The sequence below is a fragment of the Lycorma delicatula genome, chromosome 5 (assembly GCF_047948215.1).
Source record: "Lycorma delicatula isolate Av1 chromosome 5, ASM4794821v1, whole genome shotgun sequence".
Classification (NCBI taxonomy): Eukaryota; Metazoa; Arthropoda; class Insecta; order Hemiptera; family Fulgoridae; genus Lycorma; species Lycorma delicatula.
The window spans coordinates 25,631,301-25,653,975 of record NC_134459.1 but is presented as its reverse complement, the minus strand read 5'-3'; the positions used below and the strand labels follow the sequence as shown (position 1 = coordinate 25,653,975).

At 34.4% G+C, this 22,675-nt stretch overlaps 2 long non-coding RNA genes across 5 annotated transcripts in view; both read left to right on the top strand.

Annotated features, from left to right (window-relative positions):
- The first annotated feature begins 2,885 nt into the window (after positions 1–2,885).
- LOC142324825 (uncharacterized) lies at positions 2,886–10,554 on the top strand. The gene is made up of 3 exons (XR_012756408.1): positions 2,886–3,126; positions 5,553–5,663; positions 10,022–10,554. It is a non-coding gene; the product is annotated as an uncharacterized LOC142324825 (long non-coding RNA).
- Positions 10,555–21,180: 10,626 nt separating this feature from the next.
- The window catches only part of LOC142324820 (uncharacterized), a 77,853-nt gene continuing 76,358 nt past the window's right edge, over positions 21,181–22,675 (top strand). For 3 of the 4 annotated variants that reach the window (XR_012756403.1, XR_012756401.1, XR_012756399.1), the window contains exon 1: positions 21,181–21,415. This is a non-coding gene — a long non-coding RNA (uncharacterized LOC142324820). The remainder of the gene's footprint in view (positions 21,416–22,675) is intronic. The other variant, XR_012756400.1, reaches the window with a different exon arrangement.

Sequence of the window (22,675 nt, the reverse complement as noted above, 5' to 3'; positions counted from 1 at the left end):
AGGATATTCAGAGTCATTTTCCTAGGTTATTTTGTTTATTCTAGAGACATTTTTTTTTGTGAATAGATTTTCAAAATGTACGAATGACAAGTTCCAGCTGAAATAACTGTGGTCTGCAGTTGACACTCATTCATTTTAACTAAATCAGGCATAAAGAATACTGATAATCAGTATTACTTTTACTTCTTCTGTTATTTCTGTTAATAAACATAATCTTTAATAGATAATATCTGAACAGTAAAAAGCTTTTTGAAGTTATAATTCAGGGAAAAATAAGTCGATCCAACTGAAAAAGAAAACCAGAGAATTTAAAATGAGTCCATATTAAAAGAAAAAACAGCTTATATTTAATTATATGAGTATGTAAAGTATAAAGTAACTAGCCATTTAGCCAGAACCTGGACCCTTGAGGCTCAGTTCAGCCCAGGCAAATCCCAGAGCCAACTCAGGGGCTCCTCGAGCTTCCTGGGGCTATGAGGCCTACCCTGTGGCCGCAAAGCTTGCTTCAGTAGCTATTCCCATCTACCCAGAGAGCTCCACTCCCTGGATTCTACAGTGTACATTATCTTCATGGTTGTGAGAGTAATACCGGTAAATAAAAATTATAGTATTCAGGCTGTACAGAAACCTGAAAAAGAAACTAAATTACAAAAGATAGAATAATAGTAACTAATGTGGATGCATACACAATTGGTGACGAAAAATTCATGAGCTCTTAAATCGAGATTGTACCTGTAGTATGCAAAAGTTAGCCTTCAACATAGTTACAATACCCAGTTTGGATTTTAAAAATCATAAAATTGTCTGGAGAGATATTATATAATAGCACACAATTGCACCTCCAAAAACAGTGCCCCAGGGACACTTCGTTTGTTACCAGTTGATGCTGAAGATGCTATCTTCAGCTGCCATCTTCAGCATCATTCAGATGACCCATCTTCAGCATACCATTTCACATCACATCATTTGTTATTACAAATTATGATGTGTCAGCAGTTTGTACGTGAAACTAATTTAGGTAGTGTGTATGCCGGTTTTCATCGAGCAATATGTGATCTTCAGCAAGTGTTTGAAAACATGTTAGTTGAATTTTATATTACTGTTTATTTTCTTGCAATCCCATCCAAGGACAACAAAATCAACGTTGTCAGATTCACAGAGCTGATCGTCTGACAATGCATTTATTTATTTTTTTATTATGGCTGTTAAGTGGTTACTGATGTAAGCAAATAATATTTTTTACTTTGTGATACTGGTTTACTCCTCCTACTCTCTGAATTATGAGACCTTGCCGTTGGTGAGGGGGCTTGAGTGCTCAGTGATACAGAATAGCTGCAACCATATTGGAGAGGTATCTGTTGAGAGCCAGACTAAGGAATTTTAAATTCTATCCAGCGTTGCGCAGTGGCTCGTCCCAAAATCCTTTTCCCGCCATGATGTTTAAATTCGTTTATGCGGTTGGCGCACAAACAGAAGCAAGACATCAATGTGATTAAAGGCAGAATTATCAAAAATAAACAAACTTTTGAAACATAAAAGAATAAAATTTATTGACGTATATGAAAATTGGCGTCGAAATGTGGATTTTTACTCTAATATTTATAAATAGGAAGTGCCGTACTCACGTGTGCGTGTGCACGCACTTCTAAATAAATGTGGAGTGTAGGCTTTTTTGTTTATTTTATATAAAATTTAATTGATTGTATTTGGAGTCGAGAATTATGATCTGAATGATTAATTTCGTTTATTTCTTAACAATATAATAATTTCTAATAATTTTTCTTAATAAACAATTTACCTTGAATTAATTATTAATGTACTATTAGATACAAAGCGGTTCAGAAAATAATTAACTTTAATTATTTTAATTCAAAATGAAAATATAATGGAAACATTTTATATGAAACAGAAAATAAAATAGTTTTTATTAACATAAAAACCAAAACCGACCCTTTTGTAATTGTTGTCTTTATTGCACGTGGTTTAAAATGGTTTACCTAGAAAATCCCTTGCATTTCATTTGACTCATTAGAAAAATATGTTTATTGAATATAAAATTATTTTTCACTAAACAACAACTTTTTATTTTATTTTTATTTCAGTATTATAAAGTAATATTCATTTTGGTATCCGTAAAAAAAATAAGTAATATCTCATTTTCCCGTGTAAATTAGATTATTAAAAGCAATTTCTTTTAAAAATTGTTTTGCGATAATATTTTTATTATTTTTAATAATATTACAACTTTATCAGTACCAAATAATACTAATTCATATTGAAAGTGAATAATCATTCATAAATATTCGATTGTTAGCTCGTTTAATCATTATCATGTATTTAAAATTTTGCAAAATTTTTGTACAACTAAAAACTTTTGTCCCAAAATCCCTTACTTATATGTTCAAATAACCCGGTAGAAATGAGATTTTGGGACGAGCGTATACGCATGCGCGCCGAATACTGTGCGCAATGCTACACCTTGTTACTTTCATCATGATACGGCTAATCAGTTTTGAATTATGCGAGATACAAACGTACATACTGACTTCACGCCGAAAGTAGTCAAAATGAATTCAAAGATGGTTAAAATGGATATTTCCGCTTAAATCTGAAAACCGAAATTTTTCACGAACACATTGCTTCCTTTACTTAAATTAAGAAGTGTATTAAAAAAAAAAATTATGAATTCGTGTGAATTAATAATATATTATAAATATAGATAGTATTTTAATTTATTTTTTATTTTTTATTTGGTGTTTTATAAGTTACAAAATAATATTGGTTTTAATACATTTAGTTAACGTTACATTCAAAAGATTTACAATTGACTTGTTTCCCGCGTAGACTTTAAAAATCAAAATGTCGGCAGTAAAGGATTGGTTTAATATTGATGCAAAGATAGCGTCCTTTCAAACGCTACGTTAGTAGCTGTTATTTAAGTAATTTAGTGGCGTCGGTTTGTCTGTTGGTTTAGGTCGCCAATGCTTACTACGAAAAATTATTTTATAGATCTACTGATTGGTTTCTGTGAATAGTGAAATAACATTTTTTACCCTTGCTCCACGTACTATAAGTGTGTAATGATTTATACATATTTAATCTGTTCTAAATAAGTGGATGAAAAATGTAAGTAATGGCATTTAATTAATTTTGTTGAATTACTGTATATAATATTAAAGTGAGTTTTTGAAGGCGGCTTTACACATTAAGTATTTGTAGAGGTGTACTTGATAAATTGTGATAAATAAAGAGGTATACTAGGTAAATTAAAAATATAAGTGATTATGACGTTAACATTTATAGTTAATTTGAACCAAACTGTAATTTAGACCTAAATTTTTGGAAACTTTTTTTACTGTTTTAATATTATTTTTTTTTGTGTTCATCAACTAAGTTACTTTGCATTATTTTCTTGTTATCAGTTCTAATCACAAAATTAAAGATTTTATTCAAAATGATCAGTTGCATATTGGTTATTCCTGCTGAATATTAAGTAGCTAATTAATGATTTCTCCATTCTAGCTGTCTATTTTAATGGTTTGCTTAAAGTGTTTAACATTTGTACATAAAGAAACACGTAAACATTTACTACCTGAGACAAATGATTTAAATTACACCTTCAAAATTTTTTATTAATAAACTCAAATTTGTTATACAAATGTGAAAAGCATAGTTCAGTATATATTTATTCATTTAACAGCATAACAAAAAAAAAGAAATAATACATATGTTATTAAATTATATTCAAATTGATAAAATTTTTCTTGCAAAAGACTTTTGAAGCTCCATTTTAAATCTGCTTCTTCTTGTAGGAATGAGGTAAAATATATATATATTGTATTTTTGTGAATTGTTATGTGCTGTTAATAAATTAATTAATTAGCTGCATAAGACATTTGGAAGAAAGATTTTTATTAATCTGAAACAGACTAGTTTAAAAACATTAAACATAATTATTTAGGATTTCCTTTTATAAAAAAAAATTGTTAATTTAGTATCATCCATTCAATTTAAGTAACTATAAAGTTTGAGTTCTTTTTCTAAATTATAACATTTCAAAATTTCTGTAAATTTCTTCTAATTTGCTTAATTTATAAGAATTATCCTTGAGTTTAGACCGTAGAGTTTTCTTAAAATTATTTTTTTAACTGTACTAGATTTTTCCTTAAAAATTTTGTAGACCTTACATACCACACAACACTTCTCTAAAACTATGTTTCTTAGTGTCTTAATTATGGGTTTTTGAATAAGAATTTTTTATTTTTTTGAAAGCCACTTTCATTTTTTGTGTCTGGCTTTTACTTCTTCTTTTTAAAAACACTCAGCATAATTATTTCACCTAAATGTTTAAATTTTTGTACCTATTTGATTGATTCTTATTCTGAAATTTTCATGGTTTGGATTCTACTTTTATTATTGGAATCAATTATATGAAATTTGCAGCTTGATTTTGTTTGCACATTTTTCTAATTCTTGAATTCTTTAATGTCTATTGCCAAAGTTACCAAATCATCAGCAGATGCTAAAATGTTTACATTTAAACATATAGATGTTGTGCCCCATTTTTATTAAGTATTTGTATTATCCTATTCTATTTCTCAGTAAACTTTTCCAGAGTGCAGTTGAACAATATTAGTGAAGAGACCATCACGTTGCCTCACTATAGATTTTGTTTCAAAGGGTTCGGAAATTCCTCTCAAAAATTAAAATTTTGAGTATGTTTAGTGTCTATTATTGACAGTTAGGAAGTTTTATCGCCTTTAGGAAAGTTTACAAAAATAAACTATTAATTCCAGATTTGTAATCTTTTTGTACTTTTATAATTATATAATTACTGTTTTTTTTTTATCAATACCAATTGTTTGTGATTTTTATATTATCATTATTTTCAAACCATCTATGGTGGAAATATGTGAATCTTTTCTAAGCTCAACTCTCTCAAACCAGCTGATATTTTTAAATTAATTCAACTTGAATAACAAGTGAATTACTTTTTTTTTTTTTAAATGTAAGGAAAAGATTAAGTTTTTCAAATTTTTACAATCTGATGTAAACAATCATTTTTGTAAATAAATGGCTATGTAATTTTCAAGAATTTTTTTTAGACTAATTTTTTAAAGCAAATACATTCTGATTAACTATATTGCAATTAGTATTTCAATTATAATAAATAAATAAAAATTAATTTTGAATTATTCAGACTAATTGATAAATAAAGAGTTTTGGAAAAACATATACAACTCTTTTCCTATTGAAAAAACTCAATATTTTTTTTTTTAATTTTTGTAACCATTACGATCAGGTGGAATGTAAACATCAATTTTATATCATATTCATATTTTATATCATATTGGGTGCCTATAAATAGTGGATTGAGAACACACCAATCGGCAGATTATTATTGTTTATTAGTACATACTTTAGTTGTAAACTCTAATTTTATTGAAAATTGTTAAGTTTAAAATATAATTAACATCATAATTTTCCTTCATGCTTTAACATTGTTCTATTGTTTTTTAATTATAGTAAATTTTTATTTTTATATTTTCCAGACAGAAGTGATGCACCAACAGAGATTAAAATAACATGCCCAGGTATATAAAGAATTTAAGTAATTAGTAAATGATCATAAAAAAGAATCAACATCTGGAATAACGTTAAAGGTAAGAAGTCTTATTATTTATTTAATAACATTTCAGAATAACAGCTTTGAAAAATCAATTCCATATTTATGATAGAAGGTAGATTTTACCGTCAACAATTATATAATTTTGTGTTCTGTCAGCAACGGTGGAAACCAGAAAAAGATTTTTCCTTCTTAAGGCATGGTTTCATAGACTGCATTGTGTGTGTGAGTGTGTGGGCAAAAAAAAATTGTTAAGTTATCAGTGGAATGAATCACCACTGATACACTTTAAACACATATTAGTCCAATTTATTTGTTATATATATATTTTTTTTCAATTTTGCTTATCCTTGAGATTTTGTTAAATTAATTTTGCTTTTGTAATTGCTAATTTTTTACATGATTTAATGATGACATACTTATAATGGTTTTAATATTTATACTAATAGAGTATGCGCATGAGTATTGTTGGAGATGCATTCATTTGATTTTAGAAATAATCAGGATAAAGCATTGCCAATATTTCCCGTTTCATTATAATTTTCACCATCATTTTATTAGTTTTAGGAAGGGTAAAATTACCAGTTGCGTGAGACTATGAATTTTTGTGGGGTCCAATTGTATTTAAATTTAATTTTGGGTTGTAGTGATCACAACAAGGCCCTGCTGAGAATAATTCAAGGTATTTTTTCTCCCTTGGGAAAGTCAGCTTTTTTTTTATTTATAGATAAGACCAGTCGTTATTACTGATGTGGAATTATTTTTTATTGGCGTATTAATAAATATACTATTTTTTTTTTTTTTGCCTTCAGTCATTTGACTGGTTTGATGCAGCTCTCCAAGATTCCCTATCTAGTGCTAGTCGTTTCATTTCAGTATACCCTCTACATCCTACATCCCCAACAATTTGTTTTACATACTCCAAACGTGGCCTGCCTACACAATTTTTCCCTTCTACCTGTCCTTCCAATATTAAAGCGACTATTCCAGGATGCCTTAGTATGTGGCCTATAAGTCTGCCTCTTCTTTTAACTATATTTTTCCAAATGCTTCTTTCTTCATCTATTTGCCGCAATACCTCTTCATTTGTCACTTTATCCACCCATCTGATTTTTAACATTCTCCTATAGCACCACATTTCAAAAGCTTCTAATCTTTTCTTCTCATATACTCCGATCGTCCAAGTTTCACTTCTATATAAAGCGACACTCCAAACATACACTTTCAAAAATCTTTTCCTGACATTTAAATTAATTTTTGATGTAAACAAATTATATTTCATACTGAAGGCTCGTTTAGCTTGTGCTATTCGGCATTTTATATCGCTCCTGCTTCGTCCATCTTTAGTAATTTTACTTCCCAAATAACAAAATTCTTCTACCTCCATAATCTTTTTTCCTCCTATTTTCACATTCAGCGGTCCATCTTTGTTATTTCTACTACATTTCATTACTTTTGTTTTGTTCTTGTTTATTTTCATGCGATAGTTTTTGCGTAGGACTTCATCTATGCCGTTCATTGTTTCTTCTAAATCCTTTTTACTCTCGGCTAGAATTACTATATCATCAGCAAATCGTAGCATCTTTATCTTTTCACCTTGTACTGTTACTCCGAATCTAAATTGTTCTTTAACATCATTAACTGCTAGTTCCATGTAAAGATTAAAAAGTAACGGAGATAGGGAACATCCTTGTCGGACTCCCTTGGTCCTTCCAAATTGGTCTTCTCCTAACACTTCTTCCACTCTCCTCTCAATTCTTCTGTATAAAATTCTAGTTAAGATTTTTGATGCATGACTAGTTAAACTAATTGTTCTGTATTCTTCACATTTATCTGCCCCTGCTTTCTTTGGTATCATAACTATAACACTTTTTTTGAAGTCTGATGGAAATTCCCCATTATCATAAATATTACACACCAGTTTGTATAATCTATCAATCGCTTCCTCACCTGCACTGCGCAGTAATTCTACAGGTATTCCGTCTATTCCAGGAGCCTTTCTGCCATTTAAATCTTTTAATGCTCTCTTAAATTCAGATCTCAGTATTGTTTCTCCCATTTCATCCTCCTCAACTTCCTCTTCTTCCTCTATAACACCATTTTCTAATTCATTTCCTCCGTATAACTCTTCAATATATTCCACCCATCTATCGACTTTACCTTTCGTATTATATATTGGTGTACCATCTTTGTTTAACACATTATTAGATTTTAATTTATGTACCCCAAAATTTTCCTTAACTTTCCTGTATGCTCCGTCTATTTTACCAATGTTCATTTCTCTTTCCACTTCTGAACACTTTTCTTTAATCCACTCTTCTTTCACCAGTTTGCACTTCCTGTTTATAGCATTTCTTAATTTCCAATAGTTCCTTTTACTTTCTTCATCACTAGCATTCTTATATTTTCTACGTTCATCCATCAGCTGCAATATATCGTCTGAAACCCAAGGTTTTCTACCGGTTCTCTTTATTCCGCCTAAGTTTGCTTCTGCTGATTTAAGAATTTCCTTTTTAACATTCTCCCATTCTTCTTCTACATTTTCTACCTTATCTTTTTTACTCAGACCTCTTGCGATGTCCTCCTCAAAAATCTTCTTTACCTCCTCTTCCTCAAGCTTCTCTAAATTCCACCGATTCATCTGACACCTTTTCTTCAGGTTTTTAAACCCCAATCTACATTTCATTATCACCAAATTATGGCCGCTATCAATGTCTGCTCCAGGGTAAGTTTTGCAGTCAACGAGTGTATTTCTAAATCTTTGCTTAACCATGATATAATCTATCTGATACCTTCCAGTATTGCCTGGCTTTTTCCAAGAATATATTCTTCTATTATGATTTTTAAATTGGGTGTTGGCAATTACTAATTTATACTTCGTGCAAAATTCTATAAGTCGGTCCCCTCTTTCATTCCTTTTGCCCAGCCCGTATTCACCCACTATATTTCCTTCCTTGCCTTTTCCAATGCTTGCATTCCAATCTCCAACTATTATTAAATTTTCATCTCCTTTTACCTGTTTAATTGCTTCATCAATCTCTTCGTATACACACTCTACCTCATCATCATCATGGGCGCTTGTAGGCATATAGACGTTAACAATCGTTATCGGTTTAGGTTTTGATTTTATCCTTATTACAATGATTCTATCGCTATGCGTTTTGAAATACTCCACTCTCCTCCCTATCTTCTTGTTTATCACGAAACCTACTCCTGCCTGCCCATTATTTGACGCTGAGTTAATTACTCTAAAATCACCTGACCAAAAGTCGCCTTCCTCTTCCCACCGAACCTCACTAATTCCTACTATATCCACATTTGTCCTACCCATTTCCCTTTTTAAATTTTCTAGCCTACCAACCTTTTTCAAGCTTCTAACATTCCACGCTCCGACTCGTAGAGTGTTATTTTTTAATTTTCTGATGACCCCTTCCTTAGTAGTCCCCACCCGGAGATCCGAACGGGGGACTATTTTACCTCCGGAATATTTTACCAAGGAAGGCGCCTCCATTATTGCTATGTGAAAATGCAGAGAGCCACATTTTCTTGAAAAAAAAGCAGCTGTAGTTTTCCATTGCTTTCAGCTGCGCAGTACTCAGAGGACTGAGTGATGTTGATACGGCCGTTTAAGTCGTCCTGACTCACGCCCCTAACAACTACTGAAAGAGCTGCTGCCCTCTTTCAGGAATCATTCCTTAGTCTGGCTCTCAACAGATACCTCTCCGATATGGTTGCACCTTCGGTCCAGCTACTCTGTATCCCTGAGCACTCAAGCCCCCTCACCAACGGCAAGGTCTCATGATTCATAGAGGAGGAAATATACTATATTTTATATTATTAATAAATATAATATCTATGCAATAAATTAATATTTAATTTATTGCATCAAAATTGTCTGAACTGCTTTACTCTAGTACTGCGGCTGAAGATACCCGAGGAAACTTTTGTTTGTGAATATTTTAGGTGCAACACTTCATTGAAACCTCTCCTCCCACTTTATTTCTACCTGTTGAGTGTGGGTATACCCTTTACATTTGAAGGTATTATCGTTTCACTAGTCATAAATTTAAAGTAAGAATTTTGGAAAAATGTTTACTGCTCTTTTCCTATTGAAAAAACTTAATATTTTTTTAATTTTTGTAATTATTACAATCAGTGGCAACGTAAACATCAATTTTAGCTTTGTACCATATTGGGTGCCTATAAATATTGGATTGAGAACACACCAATCGGCAGATTATTATTCTTTATAAAATATATACTTTAGTCATAAATTCTAATTTTCTTGAAAATTGCTAGGATTAAAATACAATTAACATCATAATTTTCAGTCAGGCTTTAACATTGTTCTATTGTTTTTTAATTATAGTAAGTTTTTATTTGTATATTTTTCAGACAGAAGTGATGCACCAACAGAGATTAAAATAAAATGCCCAGGTACATAAAAAATTTAATTAATTAGTAAATTTTCATAAAAATCAATATCTGGAAAAATATAAAGGTAAGAACAGTTATTATTAATTCCATACGTGAAATTCCCTAAGATTTTTTAAAATTTCACAGAGAATTAATAGATTTTCTCAATAAAATTCTTTGATTACTTTTGGTTCACTAAGAGTCGAGATGAGAAAGTTGGGCACGAAGTCATATTGTTTAGTTTACATTTGAAAGTCCCTTAAAGTTTAAAGAAAATCTATAAAAAGCAGAATATTATTCTTACCACTACTACAGTGTTAGTCATATATCTTGCATACTTATAGCATCTGTTCACTCCCAATTGTATGTGTATTTGAACAGTTGTTTGAAGTAAATTTATTCATAGAATTAATTTAAATTATCAAATAAAATATAACATACCGCTTACTAAAAAGTCAAACATTATACAACAGTTATTTAAATCGGAAACAAATTTTGTTAAAATAATTAGGTACCCCTCATTTAAAATAGCAGTATGACCAATATAGTCCACATGCAAATTCCTGTTCAAATTATCCATTATTATATCAAATGGGTTTTGGGAAAGACTTGCTATAAGATTACATTTAAAATTGGATGACAAATTTGATATGCAGACCTAAAAAGCGACGAGAGCATGTAAAATAATTTTTTATCATCAACTAATTTACAAATTTTATTGGCAATTTCTATCGACAATTTAACCATTATTGTAATCTCAAATACACAACAAATATTAGGGTACATTATTTAGTACATTAACTTAACATTGACAAATAATCACCACCATCACCTATCAGCTGTCATTGAACAACGATCGGATCACGATCACCATTATTCATTGAGCACCGGTCAGGTCATAAATCACCGTTCATTGAATGCTTGATCCCCATTCAATGAGCACCGATTAGATCACAGATCACGTTTCAATGGGTACCGATTGGGTCAGGTCAGAGTTCATTGTTCAGCGATCATAATCATCATCATCAATAATATAACAGTTATCAAAATGGGTTACACATCTTGTTAAAATAATTAGGGTACACCTCATGTAACATGTAGTATGACCAATGTATTCCACACACAAATTCCTGGTCATATTATCCATTATTATATCAAATTGGTTTTGGGAAAGACTTGCTATATTACATTTAATATATGATGACGAAATTTGATATGCAGACCTAATAAGCGGCGAGAGTACATAAAATAATTTTAAATTATCAACTAATATATAATACACTGCTTACTTTTACAAAATTTATTGGCAATATCTATCGACAATTTAACCATTATTGTAATCTCAAATACACAACAAATATTTTAGGGTAGATAACACTGGGTGCATAACACTGGTTAGGGTGTTAGGGTACATAACACTGACAAATAATCACCACCATCACTTATCAGCTGTCATTGAGCAACGATCTGATCACGATCACCATTATTCATTGAGCACCGATCAGGTCATAAATCACCGTTCATTGAATGCTTGATCCCCATTCAATGAGCACCGATTAGATCAAAGATCACGTTTCAATGGGTACCGATTGGGTCAGGTCAGAGTTCATTGTTCAGCGATCATAATCATCATCATCAATAATATAACAGTTATCAAAATGGGTTACATATCTTGTTAAAGTAATTAGGTATACCTCATGTAATATGTAGTATGACCAATGTAGTCCACACACAAATTCCTGGTCATATTATCCATTACTATATCAAATTGGTTTTGGGAAAGACTTGCTATAAGATTACATTTAATATTTGAAGACAGAATTTCTGACCTAAAACGCAGCGAGAGCACACAAAATAAATTTAAATTATCAAATAATATCTAATATACTGCTTGCTTAAAATTTTTTACAAATTATATTGCCAATGTCTATCGACGATTTAACCGTAATTGTAATCTCAAATATTGGGGTAGATTATTTAGTACATTAACATAACACTGACAAATAATCACCACCATCACTAATCAGCTGTCATTGACAACGATCTGATCACGATCACCATTATTCATTGAGCACCGATATCAGGTCATAAATCACCGTTCATTGAATGCTTGATCCCCATTCAATGAGCACCGATTAGATCACAGATCACGTTTCAATGAGTACCGATTGGGTCAGGTCAGAGTCATTGTTCAGCGATCATAATCATCATCATCAATAATATAACAGTTATCAAAATGGGTTACACATCTTGTTAAAATAATTAGGGTACACCTCATGTAATATGTAGTATGACCAATGTAGTACACACACAAATTCCTGGTCATATTATCCATTACTATATCAAATTGGTTTTGGGAAAGACTTGCTATATTACATTTAATATATGATGACGAAATTTGATATGCAGACCTAATAAGCGGCGAGAGCACATAAAATAATTTTACATTATCAACTAATATATAATACACTGACTGCTTACTTTTACAAATTTTATTGGCAATATCTATCGACAATTTAACCATTATTGTAATCTCAAATACACAACAAATATTAGGGTAGATAACACTGGGTACATAACACTGGATAAGGTATTAGGGTACATAACACAGGATAGGGTATTAGGGTACATAACACTGACAAATAATCACCACCATCACTTATCAGCTGTCATTGAGCAACGATCTGATCACGATCACCATTATTCATTGAGCACCGATCAGGTCATAAATCACCGTTCATTGAATGCTTGATCCCCATTCAATGAGCACCGATTAGATCAAAGATCATGTTTCAATGGGTACCGATTGGGTCAGGTCAGAGTTCATTGTTCAGCGATCATAATCATCATCATCAATAATATAACAGTTATCAAAATGGGTTACATATCTTGTTAAAGTAATTAGGTATACCTCATGTAATATGTAGTATGACCAATGTAGTCCACACACAAATTCCTGGTCATATTATCCATTACTATATCAAATTGGTTTTGGGAAAGGCTTGCTATAAGATTACATTTAATATTTGAAGACAAAATTTGAATTTCTGACCTAAAACGTGGCAAAAGCACACAAAATAAATTTAAATTATCAAATTATATGTAATATACTGATACTGCTTGCTTAAAAACTTTTACAAATTATATTGCTAATGTCTATCGACCATAATTGTAATCTCAAATACACAACAAATATTAGGGTAGATTATTTAGAACATTAACATAACACTGACAAATAATTTACATTTAATATTTGATGACAAAATTTAATTTGTGGACTTAAAAAGCGACGAGGGCACATAAAATAATTTTACAGTATCAATTAATATATAATATTACACTGCTTGTTAAGTCAAACATTTTTGCAAATTTTATTGGCAATGTGTATAAACGATTTAACAATTATTGTAATATCAAACGCACAACAAATGTTAGTTTAGATTTGGTACATTAACATAACACTGACAAAATATTAATATTTGATGACAAAATTTGATTTGTGTTTTGCAAAAAGCTGTGAGAACACACTAAATATACATTATCAAATAATATATTGTCCCCACCATGCTAAAGTAACAAATGTGAAAAACTTAACTTTTCAGGAGAGTTAAACAACTTCAATGTTAAATTTTGAATAAGAATGCATATTCATAAAAGTGAAAAGGTTTAAACTAGGCTTCCTAAAAGAGAATGGATAATTTAGCACAACATGCAGGACGTTTAGATTAGTCATAAACTGACAAATCTAGAAAATGCAATTTTTCACATTCGTTACTTTAGCATGGTGGTGACAATATAATAAACTCCTTGCTTAAACATTTTTACAAATTATATTGCCAATGTCTATCAATGATTTAACCATTAGTGTAATCTCAAATACACAACAATCTTTTTAGTAGATTAACATAACAATAAATGTCACCACCATTACTAATCAGTTGTTTTTTTAGCACTGATCAGATCTTAAATCACAGTTGAATACTTGATCCCAGATAAGAACTTTTTTCTCATTTTGGTGTCCTGAATCGTACCTTTTTTTATATTTTTCAGGCCATTTTTAAATACTCAGGGGCAATCGGTAATTGCCTAGAAGACGCTGCCTCGGTCAGCCCTGAGTGATGTGGTTGTAGATAACCCACCCTGTGCTTGCAGCTTAAAACGCTGTACTGTAGGTGGGGGTCCCTCCTGGTTCATTGAGACATCATGACCACCACGTCTGGTCGCCACGACACCTCTCCCCAGGAACGCTACTTTTCCCGTCCTTATATCCTAATCAGGGTCCGGGTATGCACCCCACGCATACCCCCTCTGAATCACGCGCCCACCTCGCATACCTTGAGGGTCCTCAATGCTTCATCGGAGCCCCAATCCAACCACTCTTGCGTGTGGGTGACTAAAACGGCCTCAGCATTGAGGCTACCTCTCTAGTCCACGATTCGATGCCTGGCGATCTCGTTTTTTTCGCCAGTCTTTTTTTTTAAATATACTTATTTTCTATGCAATAACCCCGTGACGTACTCCCAGTATTGTTAGGTGTCACCTTACTGGAATGCTAACTCGTCATTATGGACCTTACATCCTAAAAGGTAAGAACAGACATATAAAAATTGAACAAAAAAGTAACAGCACCTACGACTAGATATATTTTTTAATAAAGAAAGATCCCTGAGCAACAAATGCTCACATATCAAAGAATCAGAACGACTTGCGTCATTGATATACTAAATGAAAAACAGACAGAAAGGCCAACAAGTCCCTTATAAACAGTTTATATACTAAAACGTTAATTAATTTGGAGGTAAATAAAACACGGCCCGTGTTCAACACCTCTATATACATATCTAACCTGACATATAGAACAAAATAAAACACACATATACAAAAATCATCATGTACAAAAAAATCAAAAATCTATCACTACTTAATTGCGAACCCCAAAAGGACTCTTGCTTGGGTAATCTATTGTTCATAGAAAGACCGATCTCGAGTGGAGGACACGACAACGAAAAATATATACAAGGAGAACACTAACAGCCTTTCTATCCATTAGATCCAGGCAGAAAAAAGGAGAACCGTGTATGAAAACTAAGGTAAGGTGAGATACATAGATACAAAAAAAAATTGATTGATAAGGAAACGCATATGAAAAAATACACAATTACAGCAATGTAGTACGTTTAAAAAGAAAAGAACAAAAATATCCGTGGTTTGGCCCAGCACGAAGTTACCACGATGGGTTTAATTAACTGTACAAAACAACAGTCATAACCACAACGGCCACTTGACATATCTTGAAAACACACAATTATATCTTAAACTAACATAAAATAAACATTAAACACGAAATGGTAGTAACTGTAACAATGATTGCGTCACCGGAGCCTCACCGCCAATATTGTCCGCTTGTTCTTTCAGTCGGCCCCATTCCAGCTTGGTCTTTAGGATGCACGTGACCAGTCTGGACACCTCTTCCTCCCATGGTGTTGTTCCTAAAGCATATGGCCGACCGTGTTCTCTGGCATCAGCCAATCCAGTCCTTGTAGTCGGCTACTCGCCCACTTTTCAAAACGGTAAATCTTGTGCTCTGGGGTGTCCAGCTATCCAAAGTTAACACAATATGAAGAGTTCGCCGCTTGAACTTGAAAAGATAGGTCCCATACTTCCCGTGCCACGAAAGAAACTGAGTAAGTGGGAAACCTCTCCATGCTTCCTCTGAATCCAGGGGGATCAACCGTTGAGTCCAAGCACCTTTTCGCGAGGCATCCCAAAGACCCTGCGATTCGTGCCGCTGTCTTGCACCTCGAGATCGGAGGGATGCCCGCAATCACTTGCACCGCATCCCCCGATATGCAGCAGTCACCTTAATCGCTGCCCAGTCCACATTTCATTTAAAATCTTGTGCGTCCACCCAGACCGGAACTGCATACGTAAGTGTTGACCGCGCAGCTGTCGTAATCAGTCTTGTTTTGCTGGGCTAAGAGCCTGCCCGCACTGCCATCAGTCGACCTAATGTGGCAATAACTGCTTCACATTTAGTTTTCATCTCCCGGAGATGGGTGGTGAAGAGCCCTGATCTATCTACCTAGATACCTTGCACTCCACCACCCTAACCCCGTCAACCTCGATTGCTATAGTTTGAAGTCCACGCGTCCCACAATAGCTACCGTCTTCCTTGGAGCAAGTTTCATTCCTTTCCTCCGTAGCCAGACACTGATTCATGTTATTGCAATATTGGCGGTGTTTTCCACCTGCCTTTCCGTGCGGCTAGCAAGTAGTAGTGCCAGATCGTTGGCATACGTGACCACCTCTGCCCAGTCTTGAAGCTCCATCTTCAGGAGGTCGTCGTATATCATATAACACAAGAGTGGACCTAGCACCGACCCTTGTGGAACCCCACACTTAGTGACGAAACGCATCACCTCTTCTGTATAGGCGATGATACTCCGATCGTGGAGATAGTTGTTAGCTATCGCCACCAGATATTCACTCAGGCCCCTGCTCCTGATCCCTTCCAGGGAACACTATAAAATGCGTTTCGCCAGGTGCCTGCCCCAAAGTCTTGGTCCAGTCCACAACGTAACGAATAGAGTCAACGGTCGCTTTCCTTTGAGAGTCCTCCTCTAGCCAATTTCTTTCCATATTCGGTTCACAGTCAGCCTCTCGTAAAGCTTCGCCAGCTCGTTTAGAAGACAGACTGGTCTGTACCTTTCTTACTGATGTTCAGTAACCGGTTTCGGGAGCAGAACCAGTCTAGCCTCCTTCTAATTTTGAGGGAAAGTCCGATTCGTCAACACCTTGTTCATGAGCTCTAATACTACCCAGGCGTGGTGACTCACCAGGTTGTTAACGGTAATGCCAGGAACTTCGTCCGGTCCCGGGGCTCTTCTGTCCTGTAATTACCAGGGCCGCAGTCCACAGATCCTCTTCCGAAGGTCTGAGAATCGCGCTTCACCCAATCCAGATCCATGACTGGGAAGAGGGTTGATACCGCTCTCGTCGTTTGATCCTTGGAAAGGAGAGGGAGTCGCTTACCAAACCTTTTCATGACGATTTGATAAGCCCTCCCCCACGGTTTGTTAAACAGATCCTATATCAAGCGATCCCAGGCCTTCCGGATTTCCTCCCTGAGGCTTCTCTTGGTCCGGTGATATTCTTCCCCAGCCAAACCCCCGTATATGATCACTACTGTAAACCACTCGCACTGATCTCTATAAAATTGGATAGGGGATCTCGTGTATTGGAATTGGTAAAATTTGAACACTAAATGAGTGGTAGAACTAACTAAAATGAATTGTTGCTTGCGCAGATGTAATATAGGTATAAAACCACGTTTTCAACCGATGCAGTAGAAGTGTTCTGATTTTGTATTTTGAACACTGATCTCTATATAAATTTTCTATAACTGTCCGTAAATTTCTGCTTGTGTTGCAAAAATGACCGTTCTTTTGGTTATCTGACTTAAGTAAAGTACGCATCCTACCATCATTATTATAGTCGCGTATGCCTACAATGGTTTTATTTATTTCCCAGCAGCTCATTCCGCGGCGCTAGAGTATGCTTCAATATTGAACACTTTTTTCCTGTTTATCATCGGGGAATTACCGTCAGGTATTACTTCAGAGGATGATATATACGAGTTTTAAGTGAAGTACAGTCTCAGGTCGACCATTTCTGAGATGTGTGGTTGACTAGTGTGACAAGAAGAATTTGTCACGGACCACCACGCATCATCTTTACCGTTGGGCACGTCCGGCCTGGACTAGTTAGTTTCACTTTAGAAACCTACAGACAGTGACAACAGATGTCGTAGACGAGGTATCGAGTATGTTCTGATCACGCCAGAAAGATTGTCTGAATACGTAGAAAATGTATGCAGACATGTTAGGCTAAGGGAAGGTCCGAGTAAGCGTAGAGTCTATTGGTGGTCCTCTGTCATAGCCGAAAGGAGAGCTGCAATTCTTGCCTCGAGGAGGAGGCTGCAGCAAGATACTAAAAGGAACGGTAGGGTTGACGAGGGGCTAAGAGAAGATTACTGCCGTGTCAGGAAGGCATTAACAAAGGCAATAAAGGACGCCAAGGTCAGAGCATGGCATGAACTGCTGGAAGACCTTGAAGTAAACCCCTGGGGGATGCTTACAAACTGGTCATGGACCGATTTGGAAGATCAGCCTCCCTCTTTCTAGTGAGGTAGCGTTGCGAGTTGTAGAGGAACTCTTCCCAGTAGTTGAGTCAGAATGGAGAGAGATGACAATTTAATACAACGCGAGGTTCACGATCGGGGAGCTCAAGAATGCTGCGGTGACATTACACCCCAACAAGAGTCCAGGACCAGATTTGGTTCCAGGTAAATTAGTCAAGGAAATGGTGGCCAGATACCCCTGGATTGTGTTAGACGCCTTTAATCAGGCCCTAGAGGGCTCTCGTTTCCGGTGTGTTGAGAATTGGCACGACTGTTTCTGGTACTGAAGAAGAGGGATACAGAGATGGAAGGAGTCACGTATCGACCTATCTGTCTATTAAACACGATCAGTAAACTATTTAAAAGACATTGTTGATCGTGAATTGGCGGAGTTAGAAATGACGGGGGATTGTTCCCTAGACAATACGGTTTTGTGAAGGGGAGGTCCACGTTTGATGCGTTTTAATTCTAACTGGTCTGCATACTGAGCACCTGGCGTCAAAGGAGGATTCCTTAGTGGTCCTGCTAGACGTCAGGAAAGCTTTCGGCTCTCTCTGTAATCAATGAAGAATTACGAGAAAGGAATATTAGTAATTATTTGAGGGGCATAAGAATTATTTTACTCTTATCTACTCCAGAGTAAAATACATGTATTTACCGAGGAGGGCGAAATTTCGGTAGAGATATTCGGGGGGTTCCACAAGGGTCTATTCTTGGACCTTTGACGGAGTATTGAGACTGGAGTTTGAAGGGGACGCCGAACAGATAGCTTATGCCGACGAACAAGAAGTGGAGGATTGTGCAGCAGTCGCGGTCGATAGTATACAAATGTGGCTTGAAGAAAAAGGACTGACATTAGCGCCTAATAAGTCACCGGCAGTCGCCTTAACAGGCAGGAGAAGAATCGGAGAAATAGGAGTCAGAGTAGGTGGCATGATAATCCTCATATCTAGATGTATTAAATATCTATGCGTATCGTTGCAGATCGTAGGCTACATACGGAGCACTTGAGCAAGGTAACGCAGCGTCCCGAGGCTGTGATTGGTAAGCTAAGCAGGCTCATTACCACATACTAAGCAGGTCCATGTTCATCGAAAAGGAGACTGATTTTGTCAATTGCAATGACAGTTATTTTATACGTGGGGCGAGGCCTTTGATAAGAAGAACTTAAATAAGATATCTGCTCTGCAGAGGAGAGCTGCAATATGAATTGTGTCCGCATATGTGACTATATCGATATACTGATGTAATAGATGGGACGAGATTAGACACTGATTTGGAATAAGTCAATTGCATCCGGAAAACACGCTGCAGTACATGCTAAAAGGAAAACATGAATGGGATAACGTAGCCTGTATGGTAATCAGAATAATACAAGTCAAGGGGAGTGACGCTAGGGAGTGGTATGGGGACAGTTACTGGAGGTAGGGAAATACAAGGCAGCCCTGCTTATGAGAGGGCGGTTCGCTGAGGTGGGCCGCTCTCGATGATTGACCGTTGAGTTAGGGGAAAATTGAAAAGACCGGAGACCCGGCCAGATTCCCTCCTTGCTTCTTGGAGGGGATCTGGTTTGAGATATGGCGCAAAGGAAAGATCGAGTCCCGGCCTACTGGGTGAGCGACCCCCATAGGGCACGGATTCACCGGATCCTGTGGGGTCCCGGGAGGTTAGAGGCCATGCAACCATTGAGAATCGCAATGCGTAACTGGTGAACCATCATCGGTGGTCTTGGGGAATAAAAACCACCAAAGCACACTGGTACCCACGATCTAGTATTCAACTCCGTATAAAAGTAACTACTACCTTTACTAGAACGTTGGAACTCTCGACTTCGAAATCTGCTGATTTTTGAAGAAGCGTTCATCATAGACCAACTAAACTTGTGGGGTCAATATTGAACATTTTATTGTATTTTACGCCATAAGGATCCCCTATCCAGTTATATAGAGATCAGTGACCACACGGTCCAATTTTGTTTAAGAAATGACATATACATTTTATATCTATTTAATAAACAAATTTGACTGTAATTAAAGTTTTCTTAAAGCAGCTAGTGCACGTGTATTCTTCAGGTTTATGGTGTTAAGCGGTAAGTATCAAATTAGAAATGATCACTGGATGTAAAATATTAATTAGAAGAGATTTTCAGGTTTGTTTCTTTTGCTACAGATCTCAGAAATCCTGTCTGATGTCCTTACAGGACTTTGCCTTCTTTAAATGAAGTTGATTCTCTTTAGAGGATAATATCCACTAAGATTAACATATGAACTTCCCACTACATAATTTTTAGTTATTTTAAGGCAGATAATATTTTGGAAAAAAAAGTTTTATTAATGCAATCTGATTTTTGCAAATTAAGGAAGCAGGAGGGAGAGACTTGTTGGGGCAAGACGGCTCTGAATCTCCCTCGTCGATGTGGTACTTTTATTTTTCTGAGAGTAAAACGCATCTCAAAAAAACGAGAGTAAGTTTATCCTGTGAATAGAGGTTTACATTAAAAACAAAAAATACTGCTCAGTAAGAAGTCTACAGCTTTAGCAGCTTAAAACAGACTTAAGATTATGGATAGCATTCCTACCCATAATTTAATTTTGAAGAAAGTAGTGTGTTGAAGGACACTATTGGAAAAATAGTTTTTATACGATAAAATTTTTAAGTCTTTTGCAGCTTCGATTACCAATATCTATCGGTTCAAATTTATCTTTTACTTCAAAGAGGAAGTCGTAGTCAAAGTTTGGTAATTTGTTTTGATTTTCATTTTTTCCTAATTCAATTATAAATATTCAGGTACCACATAAAATAGATGTAATAACTTAGACACTAAATTTTCTGAATCTTTGTTCCCGAAATATTACCTTGCGCGAGCATTTACTTGCCTAGTATTTTAGTAAAAATTCTTTTTGAATAATAAACTATACTAAAATAGTATTTCATACTCTTGCTAGAATTATTACGGCAATATCCAGTAAACACTGGCTGTGGTTGTCTATAAATTATGAGTTATTTGTTTATTTTGTTTTTATGGCTAACTACAAAAAAAGACACCGAAAATCCAATTATATATTTAAAAAACCTGCAGGTGATCGAGGAATAAATGAAAAAGAGAAAGTTAGTATGTGAAGTGTTATATGACACTGTGCTTGTTTAAATATAAGTTGAGGTGATATTTGTAGGTTATGTCAAACTTAAAGAATGTAAGTACAGTTTCATAACTGATTTCATTAGTTCCTCGCGAATAAAATAGACAATAGTAATAACAATAAATTTATTTATTTTCAACTGCATCAATTCATAATACATACATGAAAAACACAAGAAACCCATGAAGTATAACCCAGTGAGTAGGTCTAGTAGTTTACTACCCACAAAGCTAAAGCTTGACCATATAGGTAAGAGTATCAGATCAACAATTTAATAAATAAAAAATTAAAATAAAAAACCCTTAATACACTTAACAACACATATGCACTATTTTCTTCAGTCTATCTTTACATTTGTATCAGGTTGGTGTCAATAAAGATACCATTTAATACAATTAAAATTTAATATGATTGCAATCAACATTTTGGTTATTAATGAATCTATTAAGCTTTACCATAAAATATATGCGAAAACAAATCATTAATAAACATTATGAATAGAATATGCTTAAGAACTGATTCCTGAGGAGACTCCACAGTTCACCTACAGGATATTGCTAACAATCGCACACAAATATGCAGTTACTTCGGCCCTCCAGATAATATGCAAAACATTTTAAAGCTAAACCTTTAATGTCTGCACTATACATTTTATCTAATACAAGCAAATGTTTAACTGTATCTGTTGATTTATGAATATCAAGAAATAAGCCAGAAATCTTTTAACCATAAAAGTCAGAAACCATAAAATTATTAGCAATTTCACTTTCATCTTACCATATACACATATTACAGATAGTTTATTTTTGATAGCAGACATACCAGTTCACTGATTTATAATTCTCCACAGATTCTTGGCAGGTAATTCCTTCATATTTTTAAAATATTGTTTTTTAGCTGTCGTAATCTCATCTCTCTTTTTCTTCAGTTGATACCCAGCAGTGCTATCCATAATTTAATTTTGAATAAAGTAGTAAAAGTAGATTTGTTGAAGGACACTATTGGAAAAATATTTTTTATATGATAAAATTTTTTAATGCATATAAACTAATATCTTTTCACTTTGTATATGCAAATTCCATGAAAATTTGTCATCTACCATCAACCTTAAGTATTTAATAAAATTCACCTGAGATGACTTAGTTGCATTGTAATTGAGTATGAGCACAATTACCATTACCGTATATTAATGGAGCTAATAAGCTGGAAGCAAACATAAAAATTAGATATTGGGATTTTAAAGCATTAAGAGCTAATATATTGACATAAAACCATAAGCCTGAATTTTCCAGATAAGTCAGAAATCTAAAAAGT